Below are 8,601 nucleotides of genomic sequence, written 5' to 3' on the forward strand. Positions count from 1 at the left end.
GTTGTAGAACTGAAAGAATCATTGCACATAAATCCCTGATAATAATTTAATGATAATTTCAAACAACAATAATCATAATCTTGATAATTTCATTAAATACTTGTTAATTAATGAATTAAATGCACAATTTGCAACCTAAAATTAGCAAATGCAAGCACATTGTATCTGCATTTGAAATTATTGTGCAAAAATTTGCCTTTCATAATAGATTTTGTGTTTAAAATCACTTCCTAAATTCTAGCACCTATCAAGAGCAGAATAAAAATTCACATTTGAACAGTATGTATGCTCCTAGAACATTTGAAAAAAAACTTAGCAGGCCTATATATTCTCTCACTTGACTTGAAGTTAACAACCTAGTGCCTGTTTATAAACTGTCAGATCATTTTTAAGCATTTGTGTATATATCTGTTTTGGAAATTTAATATCAACCTTGGAGCACATGGACTGATTTGATTGAAAAATGTTTCTACCTATAGATATAAAATAGTCAACTGATGAAACTACTGGTAAAAGTAGTGCCCTAGCACAAGCCTTCATATTTTTACCTATATCTAGTGGTATTGAATATGATACTATTAAACCATTTCTAGATCAAAAACGAAAGCTTTAAAATGGAGTGAAAAGTTAGGAACAATGAGAATTTGTCTTCTACTCGCTTTACCTCCCTAAGACATTTCTGTTTTCAAAGAGTAAAATGAAATGCTTGAAAAGATGATAGAGCAATAAAATTAGTTTGAAGACGAGATTAGCAACATCTATGGAGTCATATTCATCAATACACACAGGTTTATGCTATGGTAGCAAATTAACCACCAAACTTAAGTGACTTAATACCAAAAAAAGGGTTTATTTCTGATTCATCTACACATTAGTGCAGGTCAGTGAAGCTTCTGTCCCATGTACTCTTTCAGCAATCCTGGCAGATGAAGATTCCACTGTGACAGAGAAAGGTAGAGTAGGGAGCTTACACCTGTTTGTAAATGTGTTGGCCCAGAAGTCGCTTCTATCCCAACCTATTTGCAAGAAAGTCAGATGATTAAAAGTAATCAGAGGGGATCTGCAAATTGCAAGAGAGCACAGGATGCTTATAAACTGTCTCTGTTTAAAAAGCTGTTATCAAATAGTCAAGTATAACACTCACCATCACAGCTCTTCTAAAATGGATGACGTTCCTGTCTTACTTCACAATATACCAATCACTGTTCTATTTCCCTCAGTCAGTCTTGAGATAAAAAAAGAGAACAAGCTTATGGTTCAAGGAATTTAATTATTTTTTTCTAACCAGCTATAGTTGAACATGTCAGCCATGTTGATATTGAGTAATTGCCTATATATCTTGTCTTTCCTCACAATTTGATTTCTTTTCATAATGAAAGCTCAAGGAATTTGTTGTTTCCTTTAGTACAGATGTTCCTCATTTGATGTTATAAATGTGCTACTGAAAAGTTGTGGGTAAATCAGATTTTTATAAATCGAATCACATTCCCATTAACTTTATCTTTGCTTCTGCTTCACAGTAGCTCTGGACAATTTATCTTTAAATTAGTCTCAGTTTTACAGAGAAGAGTGACAGGTCAGAGGGTATTTCCCAACAGACTGGGATAAGAATAGCCTTCCATCACCAGGGTATGCACTATTTCTTCACATTGATGTGATATCAGAGTCCATTTAGGGAAAAGACGCTTTTTGAAAATAAAAACAAGTCTACGGCCATACCACCCTGAACGCGCCCGATCTCGTCCAAAAATAAAAACAAAAACTAAAAGGAAAGAATAGCAGAGAAACAAGGTATTGGAGAAAGACATTTACTTCCATTTTAACACATCACATAATATGACTTAACCTGGGTGCTAGTGGTTTTTCTGTGATAGAATCTACTAGCACAAAGCATTGGAATATTTTTCATTAGATATAAGACCTATTTACATAAATTTGCAACATAACTTCATGGAGTCTGTTGATAAAAAAGAAAAATTCAGGTATAACTCCCCAATGCAATCATGATGAATTGATGGGTGCTGACGAGTTGATGGGTGCAGCACACCAACATGGCACAAGTATACATATGTAACAAACCTGCACGTTATGCACATGTACCCTAGAACTTAAAGTACAATAATAAAAAAAAAAAAAAGAAAAATTCACACTGAAAAAAAAAGAAAAAGAGTTTTCAAAACAGAGAAGTGGACAAGGCATATACTAATTTTTCTTGATGTTTTTTCCCATACCAACTTTACTAACTAAACACTGAAAAAACTGAACAATTTTTTTTTTTTTTGAACAATAGAATTCCTTTGACTTTTTTCTCTAAGTCCTTTTCCCCAAAATGATTTGCTACAGTCTCTGGTGACTTGGAGTCATTTCAGCATGAAAAAGCTTTTTTTATCTGTTGTGATTTTCTGAGTTTTTTTTCTTGTAAACCAACTTTATGCCAGTTGTTATTCACTGATCCATAGCAATCACAGACTCATAGAATCTTTGGGTAGAGAGGGACCTTAAAAAGCCAGTAATCTTCTTTTGTGTGTTCTGAGCCATATAAGAAGAAATATCAATGAAAAATAAGAAGACCAGAGGATGAGAAGCACAGAGCACAGATGACACTGAAGGAAAGGAAAAGCTAAGAAGATGCTGAATTCCTATGGCAGAATTGGAACAACTAGTAAAGTGAGTTTTGCCTTTACAGTAACATTATTGCTCCAAGTATTTCATGTATGTATATAGATTACAGAATGTTTTAACATAATCTTCTCTCCAGTTAAATGTGCATTAACTATGCTACTATTTTGCTATAGAGCAAATTGCCATTACATCTGAATAAATAATAAATATATAAATATAAATAATAATAAATATATATTATGTATAATATATATTCCCCCAGAAAATAGACTGTTAAATGTATTCATATTTATTTGTCTTTTTAAATGCTTTTAAAAATGATATTGTTGACTGGGCACAGTGGCTCACGCCTGTAATCCCAGCACTTTGGGAGGCCAAGGTGGGTGGATCACAAGGTCAGGAGATCGAGACTATCATGGCTAACACGGTGAAACCCCATCTCTACTAAAAAATACAAAAAAACTTAGCCGGGCATGGTGCAGGCACCTGTAGTCCCAGCTACTTGGGAGGCTGAGGCAGGAGAATGGTGTGAACCTGGGAGGTGGAGCTTGCAGTGAGCCAAGACCGCACCACTGCACTCCAGCCTGGGCGACAGAAAAAAAAAAAAAAAAGATATGGTTTAAATTTTTTCATTTCTATTTTTCTTTATTTGCTGGTATATGGAAAGGCAGATGATTTTTGTATATTGAACAAACCACTTTTTTTCAATTTTAGTTGTTTTTAATTTTCAGTTTTTGTTGTCAATTACTAATGTATTTACTATATTATTATTTTAACAGCTTTATTGAGATATAATTCCCATATCATATAATATACACATTTACCATGTACAATCCAATGGTATTCACAGAGTTCTGCATCCATCACGACAACCAACTTTAGAACATCTTGATCACCCCAAAAAGAAACTTTATAACCATTAGTAGTCATTCCCTATGACTCTCAACTCACGCATTCTTCCCTTCCTCCACTGGCCCCAGGCAATCACTTCTCTACTTTTGTCTCTATTTGCCTATTCTGAACATTTGTTTTAATAGTCCCCCTATATAACCGTAGTTACATATCCTTTGACCAAAATCTCCCCATATCCTCTTTCTTACCCCAGACTCCAGTAACCACAATTCTACTCTCGACTTTTGTGAGATCAAATTTTTAGATTCTATGTATGAGTGAGATCATATGGGATTTGTCTTTCTGTGCATTTTATATATGTTACATGTTACAAAGATCCTTAAGAATGGTAGTTTGTCAGTATCAACACATAGTTTTAGAAGTTCATATAAACATGAAAGGAGAGATTAAGAAACAGAAATATGTTAACAAATTAGGGAAAAGTGGGGATTAAATGACCAAAGATTAAATTGCTTAATTAAGATCAGAGATTGGAGAATAACTTTAGAGGCTAAATAGAGGAGATAACTTGTCAAAGGATGAAGGATGAAGGATTTCCATTACAGTCTAACAAGCTTCCTGAGATTCAGGACCGAGTCTTGAGAGTCCCTGGATTAGTAATTTGCTACTTAATTATAGATATTTAAAACAATACAAAGTGTATAGGAACATAAACACAGACAATAAATGGATATTAAGCACATGGGAAATGTTGCCTATGGGGAAAAGGGAAAGAGTAGGCACTGGGGTAAAAGGCAACCAATCCACTAAATCAGTTAATTGGAAATGAACCTGCCTCTGAGCCCCGCAGTAGTGGGAGGACTCGGAAATCCTGGTGGCCTCTGATGGCTGAACTGAGCAGGCCTGCAGAATCATTTACTGCAGTCGTGGGTACAAATCCCACATAGGATAAGTTGCGAGGGAAGCTGGTGGTGCACCAGAGGCCCTGGACACCCATGAGGCCAATAGAATGTCAGACAAAACATAGGAAACCTCTTCGTTATAAGTCAATGTGGCAATTTCTTTGGGATTATTATTCAGGAACCGAACTGCTGAGTCAATGTGTATGGAAACACTTCACTTTACTAAGTGGTGTGAAATTGCTTTCTAGAATAGCTGTACCCACTCCATATTTCCACTGGCAGTATATAGAGGTTCCTGTATCCTCATATCATTGCCAACAACTGGTATAATTTAGCTTTCTGACTTCTGCCACTATAATACGTATAAAGTATATTCCATCATTATTTTAATTTGCATTCCATTGATTATTAGTGAGATGGAGTATCTCTTCCTACGTGGGTTAGAATTTTGGTTTCGGTTTCTGTAAATTGCCTATTTGCTCATTTTTCTATTGTTCTTTTCTGTGGTAGTTTTCTTTGCGCTCTCTGTGCTTCCTCAACTCTCTGATGTGAATAACTCACTCTAGTGAGTTTTAAAATCTGTCACATAGCAATAGTTTTATAAATAAATATACAGAACTTATTAGAAAATTAAATTTAAAATATATATAGAACAAAATCCAAATGTATTTTTATTATTTAACTCAACAGCCATTACATTTCAATAAATATAAGAAGAAGAAACATAACATAGAGAAAATAAAACTGATGCATTGATTGAAAGTAATCATATAGGCAATAACGTAGCTCACTATCACACTCAGAAAATGTTGTACCTCACAGTTGTAACTATGCAAAAAGTCACATGTGAAACAGTGATTCCTCATATTAAATGCCTACATGCAGAATTCAAATAAACACTTTGCTAATCAATCTTTAAAGTTTCAATGTGAATGAGTTTGATTCCTGAATGTTTACCTAACCTAAGTGGGATTAACATCAGTGCTACTGTAGGGGCTAATGTATTTCTAAAGGGTTCCTATGATTTGTTTTAATATCTCTCGGAGTAGAGAAACCAGCATTATAGAGGAATATTAATGAAAATATTTGGAAGAGATTTTAAAGCAAGTCTTTATTTTTAACTCTTATTCAAAAGAAAGAAGTATTGTGTTTACAAAATTCATCATCAATCCTTCATTGTAGCCAGTTTCAATAATTTATCCTATAAAGTTAAGGTTTAATTTGAATTATCTTTTAGTGAAAAAATTGGATTCTGGGTTTGTAATTTTTATGTGTGGTTCTTCTTTTGATGAAAAATAAAATTCAGGCCAGGTGCAGTGGCTCACTCCTGTAATTCCGGCACTTTGGGAGGCCAAGATGGGCAGAACAATTGAGGTCAGGAGTTCAAGACCAGCCTGACCAACATGTAAAACCCCTTCTCTACTAAAAATACACCATGCCACCACCTGGCATGCTGGTGCACCTATAATCTCAGCTACTTGGGAGGCTAAGGCAGAACCGCTTGAACCCAGGAGGCAGAGGTTGCAGTGAGCCAAGATTGTGCCACTGCAGTCCAGCCTGGGCAACAGACTGAGTGAGAATCCATCTCAAAAAATAGAAAAAAGGAAAAGACAATTCAAATTGTCTTATCAAATTTGTAAGGATTTCAGTTTTAACTTTTCATAGATGGGCAATATCAAGATCATTACTTATACCACTGAAGGCTGGAATATGTCATAATGATCTGTAGAAACTGTTCTTGTTAGTTTCTAAATTTTCATATTTGCTCTTCAACTTATCTGCCATTTTAAAAAGTTGCCTTCTTTCCTTGCATACAAGTATCAAAATCATTAAAATTATCAGATACATCAGAAAAATAAGCAAGTGCAAATGCCAAATTAAAATTATTTTAAAGTTGAGAACACAGTTTTTTAACTTAGCAGAATCACTAGAAGTTTACTTTGTAGTCATACATTCTTGCAATAACTTTTCCCCTTGATAACCATAGCACCTCAGCATTTAATAACATTTGGCTATGACTGACTTTCATATTATCACATAATAAAGAAACGGTATCTAATTTAGTGCATTTTTTATTATGTCACTATGCAAACTATTTAGTTCAACTGTTGGTTTTGTGTTTTTGTTTTTGTTTATTTTAAACAGGGTCTGGCTCTTTAGCCCAGGCTGGAGTGCAGTGACACAACCTCAGCTCACTGCAACCTCTACCTCCCAGGCTCAAGTGATCCTCCCACTTTAGCCCCCCAAGTAGCGAGACTTCAGGTGCACTCCACCACACATGGCTAATTTCAAAAATTTTGTAGAGATGGGGCCTCCCTATATTACCCAGGCTTGTCTCAAACTCCTAGGCTCAAGCCATCCACCTACCTTGGCCTCCCAAAGTGCTGGGAGTATAGGTGCACCTGGCAATCTTGCTACAGTGAAGACTTTTTCTTATTTATAGTAAGACTTTCTTGATAAAGGAAGCGCCATATTGATTTATATTCCAGCAAAGCTCTTTAGTGTGAGTAACTACTCCAGGATGTTTTCATGACATTTCAGCTCTTCTATCAGAAAACATTTCCCCATAAAACTTAAACTTCAAAATATATTTGTTAACAATGCAATTCAACTTGGTCTTATACATTTCAGAGCTAGTTTATTTATTAGCAATAAGTAGAAAAAAGAATTATTTCTTCATATCACCATAATGTTTACATTGCATATATAGTAAAAGAATTGCCATGTTAGCAATACCTGTGAAATAATCAAGTTTTGGTAACATATTTGTTCTATGTGTTGACTTTCCATATCATTAGCAAGGTCCTGAATATATTGATTTATGGTGTCCTTGGAAAGTAGTACTTGAACTACCTTCTTTGCTATAGATGTGCCAACATTTGCAAGCAAACATCCTTCACTGGTCTTGTATTCTTCTAAATATAGGATTGTACTTTAAAAGAAGCCCACAAATCACTGCTTACATGTGACATATGAAACTGTTTACATGTGACATTTGATTCTATTGGCTTTTTATTCAATCTCTTCTTTTTCAAGGAATTCTGCTTTTCAACTTATTTTATATGTAAATGCCATTTCAGTTCTGGAAGTTTCATTTCTTCATCAGCCAGTACCACTACGCATATGATACTTAGTGTTTATCACTTTGCTACCAAATTTAGTTACAAACTAAATTCGATATGAAAGATTATACTTCCACACAGACATAGTACAAATTTGTGTGGTCTTAATTTCTTTGAAACTACTTCCATCATCATCATTCTGTCTAGCACTTCTGCCACATTCAGAAAAGATGTATCTTGTTGACAAAAAAAAATCTAGGGGAAGTTGTTTTGTATATATTTTAAGGTTAAAAATAAATAGTACAAAGTTTACTTTCTTAATTTAACTAATAAGATTGAATTATAAATGTAAAATCAGCTTGCTTCCTTGCTGCTTCAAGAACAAGACAATATTCTTGCCCATCTGCAAATGCCAGCAAGACTCCGTGGCCTGACCTAGTTTAATAGACTGGGGAAAATAGAAGATGCCCTGCATCTAAAGGAAATAATTGACTTCACCAGATGCAGGTGATAGAGAGAACAGAGAGCACATGAAGGAGGTAGAAGGGTTGGTATGGAGAGGTTGCAGGTTCTCTGCCTGGTGAAACTAGCTACTACTAGCAACAGGGAATCATGCAATAACTGATTCAGGACCTGCAGTACATATAGTAGCCAGATGTCACCTGTGCTAAGAAGCAATGATTACTTCTCTTGTCATTGTCATCCAGGAAGGGCAGCCAATAGCAAGTTGCCTGAGGATTGTCCAGCAATAGTAAGCCTCATTTACGTCTGACCACATCTGATCAATTGAAGCCCAGGATACACTCCTCAGGTCCTTGTAATGAGGATGTCCTTCCACATCTAAAGAGGTTACAGTGATACAAAAGGGGAAGATCCCAGCACTTACATACAATGGGGGCAGGGACAAGAAGAGTGAGTAGTGAAAAACAGACTCTATTAGACCATAGAGTGTCCCCCAGTAACACGCTCAATGAAGCAAGCAATTAGACTTAATTTTTCTGTCTTTATTTGTTTTCAACTCCACCTTTATCACTGTACTCCATTGTTATCTAGACTATAAACTCCTTGAAGATTTGAAAAGATCAACAAAATTGATAGACCACTAGCAAAACTAATAAAGAAAAGAGAGAAGAATCAAATAGATGCAGTAAAAAATGATAAAG

This window comes from Colobus angolensis, unplaced genomic scaffold, assembly GCF_000951035.1.
Source record: "Colobus angolensis palliatus isolate OR3802 unplaced genomic scaffold, Cang.pa_1.0 Scaffold14, whole genome shotgun sequence".
NCBI lineage: Eukaryota > Metazoa > Chordata > Mammalia > Primates > Cercopithecidae > Colobus > Colobus angolensis.